Raw genomic sequence first — 24,070 nt, forward strand, 5'->3', positions numbered from 1 at the left:
TTGTTTGGAGAACGCTTGCTGTGGAATGCGAAGTACTCCTCCTAGAGAATTCATCCAATCCCCACCAAACTCGGTGTGCATGAAGTCAAGACATTGAGGATTCTAAATTGCAGACGGATTTTTGATATCTCGAACGGTTTGGCCGTGGCGAGGAAACGAATTTATGGCGAGAAAAGAGAAACACGAAGTGGTATAACTTCTGCATACATTAACGGATCTTGATGAAACTTCACCAGTGTGTTCGTGGTAAGAGGCCGATCAGATGGATGTAACTATTGTGAGTCAAAGTTATAGCGCCACCAACTGGCAGCAGGAAGTGTGTCACTTTCAAAATGCTTTTGACAAAAGTGGGGGGGTTAGTTTTACCCACAGTTTTAAAAATCAGTACGTACATTGGTCTCATCGAGCCGGACAACTTTCTAATATACAGTTATTAGCTTCGACCAATAGGAAGTCAGATATTTTGGTTTGAATGTGGATTTATTTGCAAATTCAGCCTCTGCTTTTTACCCACTCCTGCTAAGTGTTTTTTTTTTTTTATTCACACCAAACTTTTTTAACACGATGAAAATACATTAAAGATGCTAAATTGTGAACGGATATTAAATATTTCAAACGGTTTTGACATGGCGAGGGATTAAAATAATGTCAAAAAAGGAATCAGAAAACATCTCATATCTTCTTAAAATTTAATTATACACCATTTATTTTTATATAAAATTATACAAATATCAGAACTAAACCGAAACATAACTAGTTTTGGGTTTATTCAGTTTTTTTCAATTCAAGAATTATGTACAAGTTTAAAATCAGCCAGAATGCGCTATTTAGTAAAAAAAAAAAAAGTCATACATAGGGCTATACTGCCCTCTTGTGTTCAAAATCAGGTAGGCCCATTGTATATTGTATTTATATATAAATATAATAGCGATGTGACTGAGAATTTTTTCCCACTGGTTAATTGATGTGTGACACCGCGGCGGGGGCTTTTAAATCGCTAACTTAAAGGGATACTCCACTTTAAATGGAAAATTCTGTCATCATATACTCACCCTCATGTTGTTTCAATCCTTTATTAATTTCTTTCTTCTGCTGAACAGAAAGGAAGATATTTAGAAGAATGTCAGTAACCAGACAGTTTCTGGTCTCATTGACTTCCATAGTATACATTTTTTTCCTACTATGGAAGTCAATGGGATCAGAAACTGTCTGGTTACTGACATTCTCCTAAATATCTTCCTTTCTGTTCAGCAGAAGAAAGAAATTCATAAAGGATTAAAACAACATGAGGGTGAGAATATGGTGACAGAATTTTCATTTTAAAGTGGAGTATCCCTTTAAAAGCGAAAGTGAAATACGGTCGTCCAGTAGGAATGAACTAAAAAACATTCACTCTGTTCTGCTCGTTCCTCGCTGTAGACGCGTTATTGCCCATGCAGCCGTGAGCATTTTAGTTTCATTTAAAGGAGTCATAACCTGCAATTTTCACTTTTCCACGAGAATCAATGTATGTTATGATCGACTAACGATTATACACTGGCCGGGAAGCCGATATTTAAAAGTGAAGCGTTTGTTTACCTCAGGGTAAATAAACCAGCATGCGTGCACGCCCACTCAAATACGAGATTTTGATTTCAGCTCCCTCTTGACGTCATGAGGTAGTAGGATATACCATATATGGACACCGCAGCAGGACGCCCCCCCTTCCCCTCTCCCCCTCATATTCAGTTCAGTCGGGAAAGATGGAGAAACCGAGTGCACACCGGACTTGCTCTGTGGTTGATTGCCATAAAAAACATGTAAATGTGTTTTATCTCCCAAAATCGGACGAAACTATCAGGGACCAGTGGATGAAATTCATTTTTAATGACGCTGTCCCAACAACCCTTTCAACTGGCGTGCAGAGCCATATAGAGCGTCCACGATAGCCAAAACATCGCATTGATCTCGCGAGACAATAATGCCTTCAGAAATAAGGGTAAAAGTAGGTCTGTGTTTATTTTTTTTCCACTTTTCTTTTTTAGAAGGGCCTGAAAGACTATAATACAGCAGTAGGTATCCAATGTAATACAAGGTTATGACTCCTTTAAAAAATAGCGCCATTTCGGGGGTGGGATTGCTTGAATGTTTTTTTACAAAAGCACAATGTTGTGTTTTATTGCGAGTGTACATAAATATAAGTAAACACAGTGCAGTTTAAATGATGTCCTGTATGAACAAACCGACGGAGTAGCCTATGTTTTTATGTTTCCACTGTTCGATCGCGTCCACGCCTCACACACACACACTGTGCATTCCAGCATTGCAATCTTGACATCGCAGCCAGTTCATTACAGCCGTAATAAAATATAATAATAAATATAAATAGTCAACCTATTTGCAGCAAATGATAGTAGATTTTAGATCAATATATTTGTTTTCCTTACAATTTTAATTAACACTAACTTTATTCTCATCTGAATTATAAATAATTTATTTCTGTATAAAATAATACTACCATTAAAAAATACATTTGATTGTCTTTTTTAATCAATGGAGAATGTGTGACTTAAAAATAAACAGATTAGTGCTCGGTTTGAGGACAAGAAATGAAAACCAATGCAATATGATGAATGTCCAAAAACGTTCGCTCTTCTCTGCCCGTTCCTCGCCTCGCTATATATATATATATATATATATATATATATATATATATACATATATATATTTATTTTTTGTTACATATATATAATGTATATATAAATATATATTTATTTTTTTGTTACATTATATATATATATATATATATATATATATATATAAATATAGCTGCGAGCAGCGATGGAGGGCCCAAGCCGGTGACACCGCCACCCCGGTGGCTTTAGTGTAACTAAAGGCACCAGGGTGGCGGTGCCACCGGCTTGGGCCCGCAATCGCTGCTCGCAGCTATATTTTATTATTATTATTATTATTATTATTATTATTATTATTATTATTTTGTCAACCTTTCGGGCACTTTTGGGGCTCTTAACATGCTCGAAAACTCTTGAAATTTTGCACACACGTCAGAACCCGCGGCCATCAGGGCCGGACTGAAGCTGGTACCCGGGCGTGGCAGGGGGGCTCGACAGCGCCCCCTGGAACGGGATCCGAACACGTGTCCATAAATCAAACACGCTTGCATGTAATAATATGAAACTCGGTACACATATAGATCTCATCGGGCCGAACAACTTTCGTGCTCTAAGTTTTACGCCAGCCAAACAGGAAGTTGGCTATTTAGCGTTGTTTGGAAACGCATGCTGTGGAATTTAATGTACTCCTCCTAGGGAATTCATCGATTCGCCTCCAAACTCGGTGGCATGAAGTCAAGACATTGAGGATGCTAAATTGCGGACGGATTTTTGATATCTCGAACGGTTTGGCCGTGGCGAGGAAACAAATTTATGGCGAAAAAATGAAACAGGAAGTGTGTTATAACTTCTGCATACATTAACTGATCTTGATGAAACTTCAGCAGTGTGTTTGTTGTAAGAGGCCGATCGCACAGATGTGACTATTGTGAGTCAAAGTTATAGCGCCACCAACAGGCAGCAGGAAGTACATCACTTTCAAAATGCTTTGAAATCAGTGTCTTATTTTTACCCGATTTGCTTCAAACTTTATGTGTACAATGTAGACACACGGCAGATGTAAACCTGTGAAAGGATTATTGATATCTTAGATACTGTTGCCGTGGCAACGCATCAAACTTTAATATTCTTTTTTGATGCTTTTGAGACTCTTAACATACTCTTAACATACTTGAAATTGCATGAAACTCAACAGACACATCACATTTATTAGCCAGTAGACATGTGCAAAGTTTCAGAAACGGGCGTGGTGGAATGGCTCAGTAGCGCCACCTTTAGTCAAAAATGGGGGCTTAGTTTTTCCTAGAATCACAAAACTTGGTATGTGTATTGTTCTCATCAAGACGGACAACTTTCTAATTTACATGAACCATCTCCGACCAACAGGAAGAGAGATATTTTGGTTTGAATGTGGATTTTCTGAAGAATTTTCTCTCCCTCTTTCTCTGTGTCTGTGTGTGTGTGAGGGGAGGGGGGGATTTGACTATTGCTTTTATATTGTTAATCAAGGTTTCAGGGGCTTTTGGGGTCCTTAACGTGCTCAAAAACTCTTGAAACTTTGCACACAGGTCAGAACCCACGGCCATCAGGGCCGGGCTGAAGCTGGTACCCGGGCGTGGCTGGGGGGCTCAACAGCGCCCCCTTGAACGGGGTTCTAAAACTTGGTCCATATATCAAACACGCTTGCATGAATTAATATGAAACTTGGTACACATATAGATCTCATCGTGCCGAACAACTTTCCCCGGTCAAGTTTTACGCCAGCCCAACAGGAAGTCGGCTATAATGGGTTGTTTGGAAAACGCTTGCTGTGGAATGTGAAATACTCCTCCTAGAAAATTCACCGTGTCCCCTCCAAACTCGGTGTGCATGTAGTCAAGACTTTGAGGATGCTAAATTGCGGACGGATTTTTGATATCTCGAACGGTTTGGCCGCGGCGAGGAATCAAATTTATGGCGAGAAAAGAGAAACACGGAAGTGGAATAACTTCTGCATACATTAACTGATCTTGATGAAACTTCAGCAGTGTGTTCGTGGTAAGAGGCCGATCAGATGGATGTAGCTATTGTGAGTCAAAGTTATAGCGCCACCAACTGGCAGCAGGAAGTGTGTCACTTTCAAAATGCTTTTGACAAAAGTGGGGCGGTTAGTTTTACCCACAGTTACAAAAATCAGTACGTACATTGGTCTCATCGAGCCGGACAACTTTCTAATATACAGTTATTAGCTTCGACCAATAGGAAGTCAGATATTTTGGTTTGAATGTGGATTTATTTGCAAATTCAGCCTCTGCTTTTTACCCACTCCTGCTAAGTGTTTTTTTTTTATTCACACCAAACTTTTTCAACATGATGAAAATACATTAAAGATGCTAAATTGTGAACGGATATTAAATATTTCAAACGGTTTTGACATGGCGAGGGATTAAAATAATGTCAAAAAAGGAATCAGAAAACATCTCATATCTTCTTAAAATTTAATTATACACCATTTATTTTTATGAAAATTATACAAATATCAGAACTAAACCTATTTTATTCTGTTTTTGCAATTCAAGAAGTATGAAAAAGTTAAAAACAGGCTATTTAGTGCTATTTGGTTCAACAAAAAAGCAAACATAGGGCTATACTGCCCTCTTGTGTCCAAAAGGATATCAAAATAGTATATAAAACGTTTTACTAGGTAGGCCTATTGTATTTAAATATACATTTATTAGGTATATGACTGTGAGGATATTTTCCCATCGGTTAATCGACGTGTGACACGAGCGGGTGCTTTTAAATCGCTAATATAAAAGTGAAAGTAAAAAAACGGACGTCCGCACGGACATTGATAATGGTGCGAGAAAAGAGAAACACGGAAGTGGAATAACTTCTGCATACATTAACTGATCTTGATGAAACTTCAGCAGTGTGTTCGTGGTAAGAGGCCGATCAGATGGATGTAACTATTGTGAGTCAAAGTTATAGTGCCACCAACTGGCAGCAGGAAGTGTGTCACTTTCAAAATGTTTTTGACAAAAGTGGGGGGGTTAGTTTTACCCACAATTACAAAAATCAGTACGTATATTGGTCTCATCGAGCCGGACAACTTTCTAATTTAAAGTCATTAGCTCTGACCATCAGGAAGTCAGATATTTTGGTCTGAATGTGGATTTTTTTGCAAAATCAGCCTCTGAATTTTTAGCCACCTTTATCTAAGTGGTTATTTTATTCCCACCAAACTTTTTCAACATGATAAAAATATATTAATGATGCTAAATTGTGAACGGATAATAAATATCTCAAACGGTCTTGCTATGGCGAGGGATTAAAGTAATGTCAAAAAAGGAACCACTAAAAGGCTCCTATATTCTAAAAATGTAATTATACACCATTTATTACTATATAAAAGTATACAAATATCAGAACTTAACTCATTTTATTCTTTTTTTTCAATTTAAGAATGAAGTTTAAGTTTAAAAACTGCCAGAATGGTTGTTTAGTCTAAACAATAAATAAATAAAGTCAAACATAGTGCTATACTGCTCTCTTGTGTTCAAAATCAGGTAGGCCTATTATATCTATATAAAAATATACTAGGTATGTGACGGTGAGAATATTTTACCACCGGTTAACTGACGTGTGACACCGCTGGGGGCTTTTTAATCGCTAACTTAAAAACGAAAGTAAAATATGTTCGTCCGCACGGACATTGATAATGGTGCGGAGCAGAGCGAGCGTTTTCAATAAATTCCTATGGAAGGAGGAATGACCTAAGAAACGTTGACTCTGTTCTGCTCGTTCCTCGCTGAGGACGCGCACCATTATGAATGCCTGTGCAGCCGTGAGCATTTTAGTTTCATTTTTGGGGCGGATTGCTTGAATGTATTTAAAAAAAGCACAATGTTGTGTTTTATTGCTACTGTACAAAAATATAAGTTAATACTTTGCAGTTTGAATGATGTTCTGAACAAAATGACAGAGTATGTTTTTATGTGTCCACTGTTCAATCGCGCCCTCGTTTTAGTGATTCCCAAGTTATTTTTTCATTTAAGTTTTTTTCATTGTTCTAATCAGGTCAGGCAAGTAAAATTATCTGTGTCTTATCCCTTACATTTTTATATAATTATATAAATATATAATACACTACTGTTCAAAAATTTGGCGTCAGTAAGATTTTTAAGTTAAGTTTCTTCTGCTCACCAAGGCTGCATTTATTTGATTAAAAATACAAACAAAAACAGTAATATTGTAAAATAGTATTCCAATTTAAAACAGCTGCTTTCTATTTTAATATATTTTAAACTGTTATTTATTCCTGTGATCAAAGCTGAGTTTTCAGCATTATTATTCCAGTCGTCACTGTCACATGATCCTTCAGAAATTATTCTAATATGATGATTGATGCTCAAGAAACATTCATTATTATTTTAAATGTCGAAAACAGTTATGTACAGTCTTTGATGAATAGAAAGTTCAAAAGAACAGCATTTATCTGAAATCTAAAGCTTTTGTAACATTAAACACTACCGTTCAGAAGTTTGGGGTCAGTAATAATTTTAATTTTATTTTTGGGGGAAAGAAATAAAATAAATCAATACTTTTATTCATCGAGAATGAGTTAAACTGATAAAAAGTTACAGTACAGACATTTATAATGTTAAAAAAATTTATATTTGAAATAAATGCTGTTCTTTTGAACTTTACATTCATCAACGCATTTTGAAAAAAAATCTGTACACAACTGTTTTCAACATTGAAAATAATAATTAATATTTATTGACCATCAATCATCATATTAGAATGGTTTCTGAAGGATCATGTGACACTGAAGACGGGAGTAATGATGCTGAAAACTCAGCTTTGATCACATAAATTAATTACAGTGTAAAATATTTTAAAATAGAAAACAGCTGTTTTAAATTGGAATAATATTTCACAATATTACTGTTTTTGTTTGTATTTTTAATCAAATAAATGCAGCCTTGGTGAGCAGAAGAGACTTCTCCTAAAAACATTAAAAATCTTCCTTACCCCAAACTTTTGAACGGTATATATATATATATATATATATATATATATATATATATATATGTTTGTATAATATATATATATATATATATATATATATATATATAAATATAGCTGCGAGCAGCGATGGAGGGCCAAAGCCGGCGGTACCGCCACCCCGGTGCCTTTAGGTAACTAAAGGCACCGGGGTTGCGGTGCCACCGGCTTGGGCCCGTAATCGCTGCTCGCAGCTATATTTAGGGCCCAAGCCCTGAAAGGGCGAAGGCCCTATTGTTTCCGGTAGGATTATTAGGGCCCAAGCCCAAAGGGCGAAGGCCCTATTGTTTTCGTTAGGATTATTAGGGCCCAAGCCCTGAAAGGGCGAAGGCCCTATTGTTTTCGGTAGGATTATTAGGGCCCAAGCCCTGAAAGGGCGAAGGCCCTATTGTTTTCGGTAGGATTATTATTAGGGCCCAAGCCCTGAAAGGGCGAAGGCCCTATTGTTTTCGGTAGGATTATTATTATTATTTTTCTTACGACTATTTAGGCATTTTTGGGGCCCTTAACATGCTCAAAAACTCTTGAAACTTTGCACACGAGTCAGAACCCGCGGCCATCAGGGCCGGGCTGAAGCTGGTACCCGGGCGTGGCAGGGGGGCTCGACAGCGCCCCCTGGAACAGGGTCCGAAAACTTGGTCCATAAATCAAACACGCTTGCATGTAATAATATGAAACTCGGTACACATATAGATCTCATCGGGCCGCACAACTTTCATGCTCTAAGTTTTACGCCAGCCCAACAGGAAGTCGACTATTTAGGGTTGTTTGGAAACGCATGCTTAGGAATTTGAAACACTTCTCTTAGGGAATTCACCCGGGCAGCACCAAACTCTGTGTGCATGAAGTCAAGACATTGAGGATGAAAAATTGCCAGGGGATTTTTGATATCTCGAACGGTTTGGCTGTGGCGAGGAAACAAATTTATGGCGAATAATGGGACACAGGAAGTGTATTATAACTTCTGCATACATTGACGGATCTTGATAAAACTTCAGCAGTGTGTTCGTGGTCAGAGGCTGATCACATTGATGTGACTATTGTGAGTCAAAATTATAGCGCCACCTACTGGCAGCAAGAAGTGTGTCACTTTCAAAATGCTTTGAAATCACCCTCTTATTTTTACCCGATTTGCTTCAAACTTTATCTGTATAATGTAAACACACGGCAGATGTAGACCTGTGAAAGGATTATTGATATCTTAGATACTGTTGCCGTGGCAACGCATCAAACTTTAATTTTCTTTTTGGATGCTTTTGAGACTCTTAAGATGCTTGAAATTGGATGAAACTCGACAGACACATCACATTTATTAGCCCGTAGACATGTGCAAAGTTTCAGAAACGGGCGTGGTGAGGGGCTCAGTAGCGCCACCTTTAGTCATAAATGGGGCGGTTAGTTTTATCAACAGCAACAAAACTTGGTATGTGTATTGTTCTCATCAAGACGGACAACTTTCTAATTGACATTAACCATCTCCGACCAACAGGAAGAGAGATATTTTGGTTTGAATGTGGATTTTCTGAAGAATTTTCTCTCCCTCTCTCTGTGTCTGTGTGTGTGTGTGAGGGGAGGGGGGGGGATTTGACTATTGCTTTTATATTGTTAATCAAGGTTTCAGGGGCTTTTGGGGTCCTTAACATGCTCAAAAACTCTTGAAACTTTGCACACAGGTCAGAACCCACGGCCATCAGGGCCGGGCTGAAGCTGGTACCCGGGCGTGGCTGGGGGGCTCAACAGCGCCCCCTTGAACGGGGTTCTAAAACTTGATCCATATATCAAACACGCTCGCATGAATTAATATGAAACTCGGTACACATATAGATCTCATCGGGCCGAACAACTTTACCCCCGTCAAGTTTTACGCCAGCCCAACAGGAAGTCGGCTATTATGGGTTGTTTGGAAAACGCTTGCTGTGGAATGTGAAATACTCCTCCTAGAAAATTCACCGTGTCCCCTTCAAACTCGGTGTGCATGTAGTCAAGACTTTGAGGATGCTAAATTGCGGACGGATTTTTGATATCTCGAACGGTTTGGCTGTGGCGAGGAATCGAATTTATGGCGAGAAAAGAGAAACACGGAAGTGGAATAACTTCTGCATACATTAACTGATCTTGATGAAACTTCAGCAGTGTGTTCGTGGTAAGAGGCCGATCAGATGGATGTAGCTATTGTGAGTCAAAGTTATAGCGCCACCAACTGGCAGCAGGAAGTGTGTCACTTTCAACATGCTTTTGACAAAAGTGGGGGGGTTACTTTTAACTACAGTAAAGAAAAAATAGTTTGTATATTGTTCTCATCAAGCCGGACAACTTTCTAATTTACATTCAATAGCTCTGGCCATCAGGAAGTCAGATATTTTGGTCTGAATGTGAATTTTTTTGCAAAATCAGCCTCTGAATTTTTTGCCACTCCTCTTAAACTATTTATTTTATTCGTACCAAACTTTTTCAACATGATGAAACTACATTAAATATGCTAAATTGTGAATGGATAATAAATATCTCAAACGGTTTTGCTATGGCGAGGGATTAAAGTAAAAATCTTCTAAAAATGTAATTATATACCATTTATTTCTATATAAAAGTATACAAATATCACAACTAAACCCATTTTATTCTGTTTTTGCAATTCAAGAAGAATGAAAAAGTTAAAAACAGGCTATTTAGTGCTATTTGGTTCAACAAAAAAGCAAACATAGGGCTATACTGCCCTCTTGTGTCCAAAAGGACATCAAAATAGTATATAAAACTTTTTACCAGGTAGGCCAATATTGTATTTAAATATACATTTATTAGGTATGTGTCTGAGGATATTTTCCCACCGGTTAATCGACGTGTGACACGAGTGGGTGCTTTTAAATCGCTAATATAATAGTGAAAGAAAAATAATGATAATGTTGCACACACAAATCACACACATGTGGGAAAGAATGATGCTTTTAAACAACACTAAACCGCCATTAGGTGTCGCCAGGCATCCATCTTAATAAGCGAGTCATTGATTCATTCGTTCAAACGATTCGTTCGAATGAGTCGATCATGATTAAGACAGATGTTTATGGATTGATCATTCAATCTTTGAGTCAACCGATTCGTTAAAAATGCTGAATCGTTCAGTTATGAGAAAACACGTGATGCGTGATGGTTCTGCCGTGATCTTTGTTTAACTATTTTCGCTGCTGAAACAGAACAAAAACAGTCAACATTGCATCTAAAATGTAAGTGACTAAATTGTAACTGTTTATTAACCTGTTGTATGAAATCTAGGGGTGGGAGAAAAAATCGATTCTTAGATGCATCGCGATGCGGACGTGGACGATTCTGAATCGATTCACAAATGTCAAAAAATCGATTCTCTAAAAAAATATTTTTCTAATAACATAATATTGACGGAAGGCAAAAGGCGGAACTCTAAGCGGACGTGCGTGCAGTCTGTGGCGCGCACATAACAGAGAAGTTTCTTCTGCTCACCAAGGCTGCATTTATTTGATTAAAAATACAAACAAAAACAGTAATATTGTAAAATATTATTCCAATTTAAAACAGCTGCTTTCTATTTTAATATATTTTAAACTGTTATTTATTCCTGTGATCAAAGCTGAGTTTTCAGCATCATTACTCCAGTCGTCACTGTCACATGATCCTTCAGAAATTATTCTAATATGAAGATTGATACTCAAGAAACATTCATTATTATTTTAAATGTCGAAAACAGTTGTTTACAGTCTTTGATGAATAGAAAGTTCAAAAGAACAGCATTTATCTGAAATCTAAAGCTTTTGTAACGTTAAACACTACCGCTCAAAAGTTTTGGGTTAGTAATAATTAAAATTTTATTTTTGGGGGAAAGAAATAAAATAAATCAGTACTTTTATTTATGAAGGATGAGTTAAACTGATCAACAGTTACAGTAAAGACATTTATAATGTTAAAAAAATATATATTTGAAATATATGCTGTTCTTTTGAACTTTACATTCATCAAAGCATTTTGAAAAAAAAAAAAATCTGTACACTACTGTTTTCAACATTGAAAATAATGAATATTTATTGAGCATCAATCATCATATTAGTATGATTTCTGAAGGATCATGTGACACTGAAGACTGGAGTAATGATGCTGAAGACTCAACTTTGATCACAGAAATTAATTACTATGTAAAATATTTTAAAATTGAAAACAGCTGTTTTAAATTGGAATAATATTTCACAATATTACTGTTTTTGTTTGTATTTTTAATCAATAAATGCAGCCTTGGTGAGCAGAAGAGACTTCTCCTAAAAACATTAAAAATCTTCCTGACCCCAAACTTTTGAACGGTATATATATATATATATATATATATATACACACATATATAAATACATATATATATATATATATGTTTGTATATATGAATATATATATATATATATATATATATAGCTGCGAGCAGCGATGGAGGGCCAAAGCCGGCGGTACCGCCACCCCGGTGCCTTTAGGTAACTAAAGGCACCGGGGTTGCGGTGCCACCGGCTTGGGCCCGTAATCGCTGCTCGCAGCTATATTTATTATTATTATTATTATTTTGTCAACCTTTCGGGCACTTTTGGGGCCCTTAACATGCTCGAAAACTCTTGAAACTTTGCACACAGGTCAGAACCCGCGGCCATCAGGGCCGGGCTGAAGCTGGTACCCGGGCGTGGCAGGGGGGCTCGACAGCGCCCCCTGGAACGGGATCCGAACACGTGTCCATAAATCAAACACGCTTGCATGTAATAATATGAAACTCGGTACACATGTAGATCTCATCGGGCCGAACAACTTTCGTGCTCTAAGTTTTACGCCAGCCCAACAGGAAGTCGGCTATTATGGGTTGTTTGGAAACGCATGGTCTGGTATTTGAAACACTTCTCCTAGGGAATTCACCCGATCGCCACTACACTCGGTGGGAATGAAGTCAAGACATTGAGGATGCTAAATTGCGGACGGATTTTTGATATCTCAAACGGTTTGGCCGTGGCGAGGAAACGAATTTATGGCGAATAATGGAAACAGGAAGTGTGTTATAACTTCTGCATACATTAACTGATCTTGATGAAACTTCAGCAGTGTGTTCGTGGTAAGAGACCGATCACATGGATGTGACTATTGTGAGTCAAAGTTATAGCGCCACCAACTGGCAGCAGGAATATGTCACTTTCAAAATGCTTTGAAATCACCCTCTTATTTTTACCCGATTTGCTTCAAACTTTATGTGTATAATGCAAACACACGGCAGATGTAGACCTGTGAAAGGATTTTTGATATCTTTAATACTGTTGCCGTGGCAACGCTTCAAACTTTAATATTCTTTTTTGATGCTTTTGAAACTCTTAACATACTTGAAATTGGATGAAACTCGACAGACACATCACATTTATTAGCCAGTAGACATGTGCAAAGTTTCAGAAACGGGCGTGGTGAGGGGCTCAGTAGCGCCACCTTTAGTCATAAGTGGGGGGGTTAGTTTTATCAACAGCAACAAAACTTGGTATGTGTATTGTTCTCATCAAGACGGACAACTTTCTAATTGACATTAACTACCTCCGACCAACAGGAAGAGAGATATTTTGGTTTGAATGTGGATTTTCTGAAGAATTTTCTCTCCCTCTCTCTGTGTCTCTGTGTGTGAGAGGGGAGGGGGGAATTTGACTATTGCTTTTATATTGTTAATCAAGGTTTCAGGGGCTTTTGGGGTCCTTAACGTGCTGAAAAACTCTTGAAACTTTGCACACAAGTCAGAACCCCCTGCCATCAGGGACAGGCTGAAGCTGGTACCCGGGCGTGGCAGGGGGGCTCAACAGCGCCCCCTTGAACGGGGTCCCAAAACTTGGTCCATAGATCAAACACGCTTGCATGAATTAATATGAAACTCGGTACACATATAGATCTCATCGGGCCGAACAACTTTCCCCCGGTCAAGTTTTACGCCAGCCCAACAGGAAGTCGGCTATTATTGGTTGTTTGGAAAACGCTTCCTGTGGAATGCGAAGTACTCCTCCTAGAAAATTCACCGTGTCCCCTCCAAACTCGGTGTGCATGTAGTCAAGACTTTGAGGATGCTAAATTGCGGACGGATTTTTGATATCTCGAACGGTTTGGCCGTGGCGAGGAATCGAATTTATGGCGAGAAAAGAGAAACACGAAGTGGAATAACTTCTGAATACATTAACTGATCTTGATGAAACTTCAGCAGTGTGTTCGTGGTAAGAGGCCGATCAGATGGATGTAACTATTGTGATTCAAAGTTATAGCGCCACCAACTGGCAGCAGGAAGTGTGTCACTTTCAACATGCTTTTGACAAAAGTGGGGGGGTTAGTTTTAACTCCAGTAAAAAAAACTCAGTTCATATATTGATCTCATCGACCCGGACAACTTTCTAATTTAAAGTCATTAGCTCTGACCATCAGGAAGTCAGATATTTTGGTCTGAATGTGGATTTTTTTGCAAAATCAGCCTCTGGATTTTTAGCCACCTTTATCTAAGTGGTTATTTTATTCCCACCAAACTTTTTCAACATGATAAAAATATATTAATGATGCTAAATTGTGAACGGATAATAAATATCTCAAATGGTCTTGCTATGGCGAGGGATTAAAGTAATGTCAAAAAAGTAAACACTAAAAGGCTCATATATTCTAAAAATGTAATTATACACCATTTACTACTACATAAAAGTATACAAATATAAGAACTTAACTCATTTTATTCTTTTTTTTTCAATTTAAGAATGAAGTTTAAGTTTAAAAACTGCCAGAATGGTTGTTTAGTCTAAACAATAAATAAATAAAGTCAAACATAGTGCTATACTGCCCTCTTGTGTTCAAAATCAGGTAGGCCTATTATATCTATATAAAAATATACTAGGTATGTGACGGTGAGAATATTTTACCACCGGTTAACTGACGTGTGACACTGCTGGGGGCTTTTTAATCGCTAACTTAAAAACGAAAGTAAAATATGTTCGTCCGCACGGACATTGATAATGGTGCGGAGCAGAGCGAGCGTTTTCAATAAATTCCTATGGAAGGAGGAATGACCTAAGAAACGTTGACTCTGTTCTGCTCGTTCCTCGCTGAGGACGCGCACCATTATGAATGCCTGTGCAGCCGTGAGCATTTTAGTTTCATTTTCGGGGCGGATTGCTTGAATGTATTTAAAAAAAGCACAATGTTGTGTTTTATTGCTACTGTACAAAAATATAAGTTAACACTTTGCAGTTTGAATGATGTTCTGAACAAAATGACAGAGTATGTTTTTATGTGTCCACTGCGCCCTCGTTTTAGTGATTCCCAAGTTATTTTTTCATTTAAGTTTTTTTCATTGTTCTAATCAGGTCAGGCAAGTAAAATGATCTGTCTTATCCCTTACATTTTTATATAATTATATAAATATATAACACACTACTGTTCAAAAATTTGGCGTCAGTAAGATTTTTAAGCTAAGTTTCTTCTGCTCACCAAGGCTGCATTTATTTGATTAAAAATACAAACAAAAACAGTAATATTGTAAAATAGTATTCCAATTTAAAACAGCTGCTTTCTATTTTAATATATTTTAAACTGTTATTTATTCCTGTGATCAAAGCTGAGTTTTCAGCATCATTATTCCAGTCGTCACTGTCACATGATCCTTCAGAAATTATTCTAATATGATGATTGATGCTCAAGAAACATTCATTTTTATTTTAAATGTCGAAAACAGTTATGTACAGTCTTTGATGAATAGAAAGTTCAAAAGAACAGCATTTATCTGAAATCTAAAGCTTTTGTAACATTAAACACTACCGTTCAGAAGTTTGGGGTCAGTAATAATTTTAATTTTATTTTTGGGGGAAATAAATAAATAAATCAATACTTTTATTCATCGAGAATGAGTTAAACTGATAAAAAGTTATAGTACAGACATTTATAATGTTAAAAAAAATTATATTTGAAATAAATGCTGTTCTTTTTAACTTTACATTCATCAACGCATTTTGAAAAAAAATCTGTACACAACTGTTTTCAACATTGAAAATAATAATTAATATTTATTGACCATCAATCATCATATTAGAATGGTTTCTGAAGGATCATGTGACACTGAAGACGGGAGTAATGATGCTGAAAACTCAGCTTTGATCACATAAATTAATTACAGTGTAAAATATTTTAAAATAGAAAACAGCTGTTTTAAATTGGAATAATATTTCACAATATTACTGTTTTTGTTTGTATTTTTAATCAAATAAATGCAGCCTTGGTGAGCAGAAGAGACTTCTCCTAAAAAAATGTTTTTATATATATATATATATATATTTTTTTTTATATATATATATATATATATATATATATATATTTATATATTTATATATATATATATATATATATATATATATATATTTATATATTTATATATATATATATATATATATATATATATATATATATATATATATATATAAATAAATATAGCTGCGAGCAGCGATGGAGGGCCAAAGCCGGCGGTACCGCCACCCCGGTGCCTTTAGGTAACTAAAGGCACCGGGGTTGCGGTGCCACCGGCTTGGGCCCGTAATCGCTGCTCGCAGCTATATTTTATTATTATTATTATTTTGTCAACCTTTCGGGCACTTTTGGGGCCCTTAACATGCTCAAAAACTCTTGAAACTTTGCACACGGGTCAGAATCCGCGGCCATCAGGGCCGGACTGAAGCTGGTACCCGGGCGTGGCAGGGGGGCTCGACAGCGCCCCCTGGAATGGTGTCCGAAAACTTGGTCCATAAATCAAACATGCTTGCATATAATAATATGAAACTCAGTACACATATAGATCTCATCGGGCCGAACAACTTTCGTCCTCTAAGTTTTACGCTAGCTTTACGCTAGCCCAACAGGAAGTCGGCTATTATGGGTTGTTTGGAAACGCATGCTGTGGAATTTGAAATACTCCTCCTAGAAAATTCGTCCAATCGCAACCAAACTCGGTCAGCATGAAGTCAAGACATTGAGGATGCTAAATTGCGGACAGATTTTTGATATCTCAAACGGTTTGGCCGTGGCGAGGAAACGAATTTATGGCGAGAAAAGAGAAACACGAAGTGGTATAACTTCTGCATACATTAACTGATCTTGCTGAAACTTCACCAGTGTGTTCGTGGGAAGAGGCCGATCAGATGGATGTAACTATTGTGAGTCAAAGTTATAGCGCCACCAACTGGCAGCAGGAAGTGTGTCACTTTCAAAATGCTTTTGACAAAAGTGGGGGGGTTAGTTTTACCCACAGTTACAAAAATCAGTACGTACATTGGTCTCATCGAGCCGGACAACTTTCTAATATACCATTATTAGCTTCGACCAATAGGAAGTCAGATATTTTGGTTTGAATGTGGATTTATTTGCAAATTCAGCCTCTGCTTTTTACCCACTCCTGCTAAGTGTTTTTTTTTTTATTCACACCAAACTTTTTTAACACGATGAAAATACATTAAAGATGCTAAATTGTGAACGGATATTAAATATTTCAAACGGTTTTGACATGGCGAGGGATTAAAATAATGTCAAAAAAGGAATCAGAAAACATCTCATATCTTCTTAAAATGTAATTATACACCATTTATTTTTATATAAAATTATACAAATATCAGAACTAAACCGAAACAGAACTAGTTTTGGGTTTATTCAGTTTTTTTCAATTCAAGAAATATGTACAATTTTAAAATCAGCCAGAATGCGCTATTTAGTAAAAAAAAAAGTCATACATAGGGCTATACTGCCCTCTTGTGTTCAAAATCAGGTAGGCCCATTGCATATTGTATTTATATATTAATATAATAGCGATGTGACTGAGAATTTTTTTCCCACTGGTTAATCGATGTGTGACACCGCGGCGGGGGCTTTTAAATCGCTAACTTAAAGGGATACTCCACTTTAAATTGAAAATTCTGTCATCATATACTCACCCTCATGTTGTTTCAATCCTTTATTAATTTCTTTCTTCTGCTGAACAGAAATGAAGATATTTAGAAGAATGTCAGTAACCAGACAGTTTCTGGTCTCATTGACTTCCATAGTATACATTTTTTTCCTACTATGGAAGTCAATGGGATCAGAAACTGTCTGGTTACTGACATTCTCCTAAATATCTTCCTTTCTGTTCAGCAGAAGAAAGAAATTCATAAAGGATTAAAACAACATGAGGGTGAGTATATGATGAGCGAAAGTGAAATACGGACGTCCAGTAGGAATTAACTAAAAAACATTCACTCTGTTTTGCTCATTCCTCGCTGTAGACGTGTTATTGCCCATGCAGCCGTGAGCATTTTAGTTTCATTTAAAAAATAGCGCCATTTCGGGGGTGGGACTGCTTGAATGTTTTTTTACAAAAGCACAATGTTGTGTTTTATTGCGAGTGAACCATCTCCGACCAACAGGAAGAGAGATATTTTGGTTTGAATGTGGATTTTCTGAAGAATTTTCTCTCCCTCTCTCTGTGTCTCTGTGTGTGTGAGGGGAGGGGGGGATTTGACTATTGCTTTTATATTGTTAATCAAGGTTTCAGGGGCTTTTGGGGTCCTTAACGTGCTCAAAAACTCTTGAAACTTTGCACACAGGTCAGAACCCATGGCCATCAGGGCCGGGCTGAAGCTGGTACCCGGGCGTGGCAGGGGGGCTCAACAGCGCCCCCTTGAACGGGGTTCTAAAACTTGATCCATATATCAAACACGCTCGCATGAATTAATATGAAACTCGGTACACATATAGATCTCATCGGGCCGAACAACTTTACCCCAGTCAAGTTTTACGCCAGCCCAACAGGAAGTCGGCTATTATGGGTTGTTTGGAAAACGCTTGCTGTGGAATGTGAAATACTCCTCCTAGAAAATTCACCGTGTCCCCTTCAAACTCGGTGTGCATGTAGTCAAGACTTTGAGGATGCTAAATTGCGGACGGATTTTTGATATCTCGAACGGTTTGGCTGTGGCGAGGAATCGAATTTATGGCGAGAAAAGAGAAACACGGAAGTGGAATAACTTCTGCATACATTAACTGATCTTGATGAAACTTCAGCAGTGTGTTTGTGGTAAGAGGCCGATCAGATGGATGTAGCTATTGTGAGTCAAAGTTATAGCGCCACCAACTGGCAGCAGGAAGTGTGTCACTTTCAACATGCTTTTGACAAAAGTGGGGGGGTTACTTTTAACTACAGTAAAGAAAAAATAGTTTCTATATTGTTCTCATCAAGCCGGACAACTTTCTAATTTACATTCAATAGCTCTGGCCATCAGGAAGTCAGATATTTTGGTCTGAATGTGATTTTTTTTGCAAAATCAGCCTCTGAATTTTTAGCCACTCCTCTTAAACTATTTATTTTATTCGTACCAAACTTTTTCAACATGATGAAACTACATTAAATATGCTAAATTGTGAATGGATAATAAATATCTCAAACGGTTTTGCTATGGCGAGGGATTAAAGTAAAAATCTTCTAAAAATGTAATTATATACCATTTATTTCTATATAAAAGTATACAAATATCACAACTAAACCCATTTTATTCTGTTTTTGCAATTCAAGAAGAATGAAAAAGTTAAAAACAGGCTATTTAGTGCTATTTGGTTCAACAAAAAAGCAAACATAGGGCTATACTGCCCTCTTGTGTCCAAAAGGACATCAAAATAGTATATAAAACTTTTTACCAGGTAGGCCAGTATTGTATTTAAATATACATTTATTAGGTATGTGTCTGAGGATATTTTCCCACCGGTTAATCGACGTGTGACACGAGTGGGTGCTTTTAAATCGCTAATATAATAGTGAAAGAAAAATAATGATAATGTTGCACACACAAATCACACACATGTGGGAAAGAATGATGCTTTTAAACAACACTAAACCGCCATTAGGTGTCGCCAGGCATCCATCTTAATAAGCGAGTCATTGATTCATTCGTTCAAACGATTCGTTCGAATGAGTCGTTCATGATTAAGACAGATGTTTATGGATTGATCATTCAATCTTTGAGTCAACCGATTCGTTAAAAATGCTGAATCGTTCAGTTATGAGAAAACACGTGATGCGTGATGGTTCTGCCGTGATCTTTGTTTAACTATTTTCGCTGCTGAAACAGAACAAAAACAGTCAACATTGCATCTAAAATGTAAGTGACTTAATTGTAACTGTTTATTAACCTGTTGTATGAAATCTAGGGGTGGGAGAAAAAATTGATTCTTAGATGCATCGCGATGCGGACGTGGACGATTCTGAATCGATTCACAAATGTCAAAAAATCGATTCTCTAAAAAAATATTTTTCTAATAACGTAATATTTACGGAAGGCAAAAGGCGGAACTCTAAGCGGACGTGCGTGCAGTCTGTGGCGCGCACATAACAGAGAAGTTTCTTCTGCTCACCAAGGCTGCATTTATTTGATTAAAAATACAAACAAAAACAGTAATATTGTAAAATAGTATTCCAATTTAAAACAGCTGCTTTCTATTTTAATATATTTTAAACTGTTATTTATTCCTGTGATCAAAGCTGAGTTTTCAGCATCATTACTCCAGTCGTCACTGTCACATGATCCTTCAGAAATTATTCTAATATGATGATTGATACTCAAGAAACATTCATTATTATTTTAAATGTCGAAAACAGTTGTGTACAGTCTTTGATGAATAGAAAGTTCAAAAGAACAGCATTTATCTGAAATCTAAAGCTTTTGTAACGTTAAACACTACCGCTCAAAAGTTTGTGGTTAGTAATAATTAAAATTTTATTTTTGGGGGAAAGAAATAAAATAAATCAGTACTTTTATTTATGAAGGATGAGTTAAACTGATCAACAGTTACAGTAAAGACATTTATAATGTTAAAAATATATATATTTGAAATATATGCTGTTCTTTTGAACTTTACATTCATCAAAGCATTTTGAAAAAAATCTGTACACAACTGTTTTCAACATTGAAAATAATAATGAATATTTATTGAGCATCAATCATCATATTAGTATGATTTCTGAAGGATCATGTGACACTGAAGACTGGAGTAATGATGCTGAAAACTCAACTTTGATCACAGAAATGAATTACTATGTAAAATATTTTAAAATTGAAAACAGCTGTTTTAAATTGGAATAATATTTCACAATATTACTGTTTTTGTTTGTATTTTTAATCAATAAATGCAGCCTTGGTGAGCAGAAGAGACTTCTCCTAAAAACATTAAAAATCTTACTGACCCCAAACTTTTGAACAATAATATATATATATACATATATATATATATACATATATATGTATGTGTGTGTATGTATATATGTATGTATGTATGTATGTATGTATATATATATATATATATATATATATATATATATAAATATAGCTGCGAGCAGCGATGGAGGGCCAAAGCCGGCGGTACCGCCACCCCGGTGCCTTTAGGTAACTAAAGGCACCGGGGTTGCGGTGCCACCGGCTTGGGCCCGTAATCGCTGCTCGCAGCTATATTTATTATTATTATTATTATTTTGTCAACCTTTCGGGCACTTTTGGGGCTCTTAACATGCTCGAAAACTCTTGAAATTTTGCACACACGTCAGAACCCGCGGCCATCAGGGCCGGACTGAAGCTGGTACCCGGGCGTGGCAGGGGGGCTCGACAGCGCCCCCTGGAACGGGATCCGAACACGTGTCCATAAATCAAACACGCTTGCATGTAATAATATGAAACTCGGTACACATATAGATCTCATCCGGCCGAACAACTTTCGTGCTCTAAGTTTTACGCCAGCCAAACAGGAAGTTGGCTATTTAGCGTTGTTTGGAAACGCATGCTGTGGAATTTAATGTACTCCTCCTAGGGAATTCATCGATTCGCCTCCAAACTCGGTGTGCATGAAGTCAAGACATTGAGGATGCTAAATTGCGGACGGATTTTTGATATCTCGAACGGTTTGGCCGTGGCGAGGAAACAAATTTATGGCGAAAAAATGAAACAGGAAGTGTGTTATAACTTCTGCATACATTAACTGATCTTGATGAAACTTCAGCAGTGTGTTCGTTGTAAGAGGCCGATCGCACAGATGTGACTATTGTGAGTCAAAGTTATAGCGCCACCAACAGGCAGCAGGAAGTACATCACTTTCAAAATGCTTTGAAATCAGTGTCTTATTTTTACCCGATTTGCTTCAAACTTTATGTGTACAATGTAGACACACGGCAGATGTAAACCTGTGAAAGGATTATTGATATCTTAGATACTGTTGCCGTGGCAACGCATCAAACTTTAATATTCTTTTTTGATGCTTTTGAGACTCTTAACATACTTGAAATTGCATGAAACTCAACAGACACATCACATTTATTAGCCAGTAGACATGTGCAAAGTTTCAGAAACGGGGGTGGTGGAATGGCTCAGTAGCGCCACCTTTAGTCAAAAATGGGGGGTTTAGTTTTTCCTAGAATCACAAAACTTGGTATGTGTATTGTTCTCATCAAGACGGACAACTTTCTAATTTACATGAACCATCTCCGACCAACAGGAAGAGAGATATTTTGGTTTGAATGTGGATTTTCTGAAGAATTTTCTCTCCCTCTCTCTGTGTCTGTGTGTGTGTGAGGGGAGGGGGGGATTTGACTATTGCTTTTATATTGTTAATCAAGGTTTCAGGGGCTTTTGGGGTCCTTAACGTGCTCAAAAACTCTTGAAACTTTGCACACAGGTCAGAACCCACGGCCATCAGGGCCGGGCTGAAGCTGGTACCCGGGCGTGGCTGGGGGGCTCAACAGCGCCCCCCTTGAACGGGGTTCTAAAACTTGATCCATATATCAAACACGCTCGCATGAATTAATATGAAACTCGGTACACATATAGATCTCATCGGGCCGAACAACTTTACCCCGGTCAAGTTTTACGCCAGCCCAACAGGAAGTCGGCTATTATGGGTTGTTTGGAAAACGCTTGCTGTGGAATGTGAAATACTCCTCCTAGAAAATTCACCGTGTCCCCTTCAAACTCGGTGTGCATGTAGTCAAGACTTTGAGGATGCTAAATTGCGGACGGATTTTTGATATCTCGAACGGTTTGGCTGTGGCGAGGAATCGAATTTATGGCGAGAAAAGAGAAACACGGAAGTGGAATAACTTCTGCATACATTAACTGATTTTGATGAAACTTCAGCAGTGTGTTCGTGGTAAGAGGCCGATCAGATGGATGTAGCTATTGTGAGTCAAAGTAATAGCGCCACCAACTGGCAGCAGGAAGTGTGTCACTTTCAACATGCTTTTGACAAAAGTGGGGGGGTTACTTTTAACTACAGTAAAGAAAAAATAGCTTCTATATTGTTCTCATCAAGCCGGACAACTTTCTAATTTACATTCAATAGCTCTGGCCATCAGGAAGTCAGATATTTTGGTCTGAATGTGAATTTTTTTGCAAAATCAGCCTCTGAATTTTTAGCCACTCCTCTTAAACTATTTATTTTATTCGTACCAAACTTTTTCAACATGATGAAACTACATTAAATATGCTAAATTGTGAATGGATAATAAATATCTCAAACGGTTTTGCTATGGCGAGGGATTAAAGTAAAAATCTTCTAAAAATGTAATTATATACCATTTATTTCTATATAAAAGTATACAAATATCACAACTAAACCCATTTTATTCTGTTTTTGCAATTCAAGAAGAATGAAAAAGTTAAAAACAGGCTATTTAGTGCTATTTGGTTCAACAAAAAAGCAAACATAGGGCTATACTGCCCTCTTGTGTCCAAAAGGACATCAAAATAGTATATAAAACTTTTTACCAGCTAGGCCAATATTGTATTTAAATATACATTTATTAGGTATGTGTCTGAGGATATTTTCCCACCGGTTAATCGACGTGTGACACGAGTGGGTGCTTTTAAATCGCTAATATAATAGTGAAAGAAAAATAATGATAATGTTGCACACACAAATCACACACATGTGGGAAAGAATGATGCTTTTAAACAACACTAATGATGGTTCTGCCGTGATCTTTGTTTAACTATTTTCGCTGCTGAAACAGAACAAAAACAGTCAACATTGCATCTAAAATGTAAGTGACTTAATTGTAACTGTTTATTAACCTGTTGTATGAAATCTAGGGGTGGGAGAAAAAATTGATTCTTAGATGCATCGCGATGCGGACGTGGACGATTCTGAATCGATTCACAAATGTCAAAAAATCGATTCTCTAAAAAAATATTTTTCTAATAACGTAATATTGACGGAAGGCAAAAGGCGGAACTCTAAGCGGACGTGCGTGCAGTCTGTGGCGCGCACATAACAGAGAAGTTTCTTCTGCTCACCAAGGCTGCATTTATTTGATTAAAAATACAAACAAAAACAGTAATATTGTAAAATAGTATTCCAAT

Source organism: Rutilus rutilus, assembly GCF_951802725.1.
Source record: "Rutilus rutilus genome assembly, chromosome: 11".
Taxonomy (NCBI): domain Eukaryota; kingdom Metazoa; phylum Chordata; class Actinopteri; order Cypriniformes; family Leuciscidae; genus Rutilus; species Rutilus rutilus.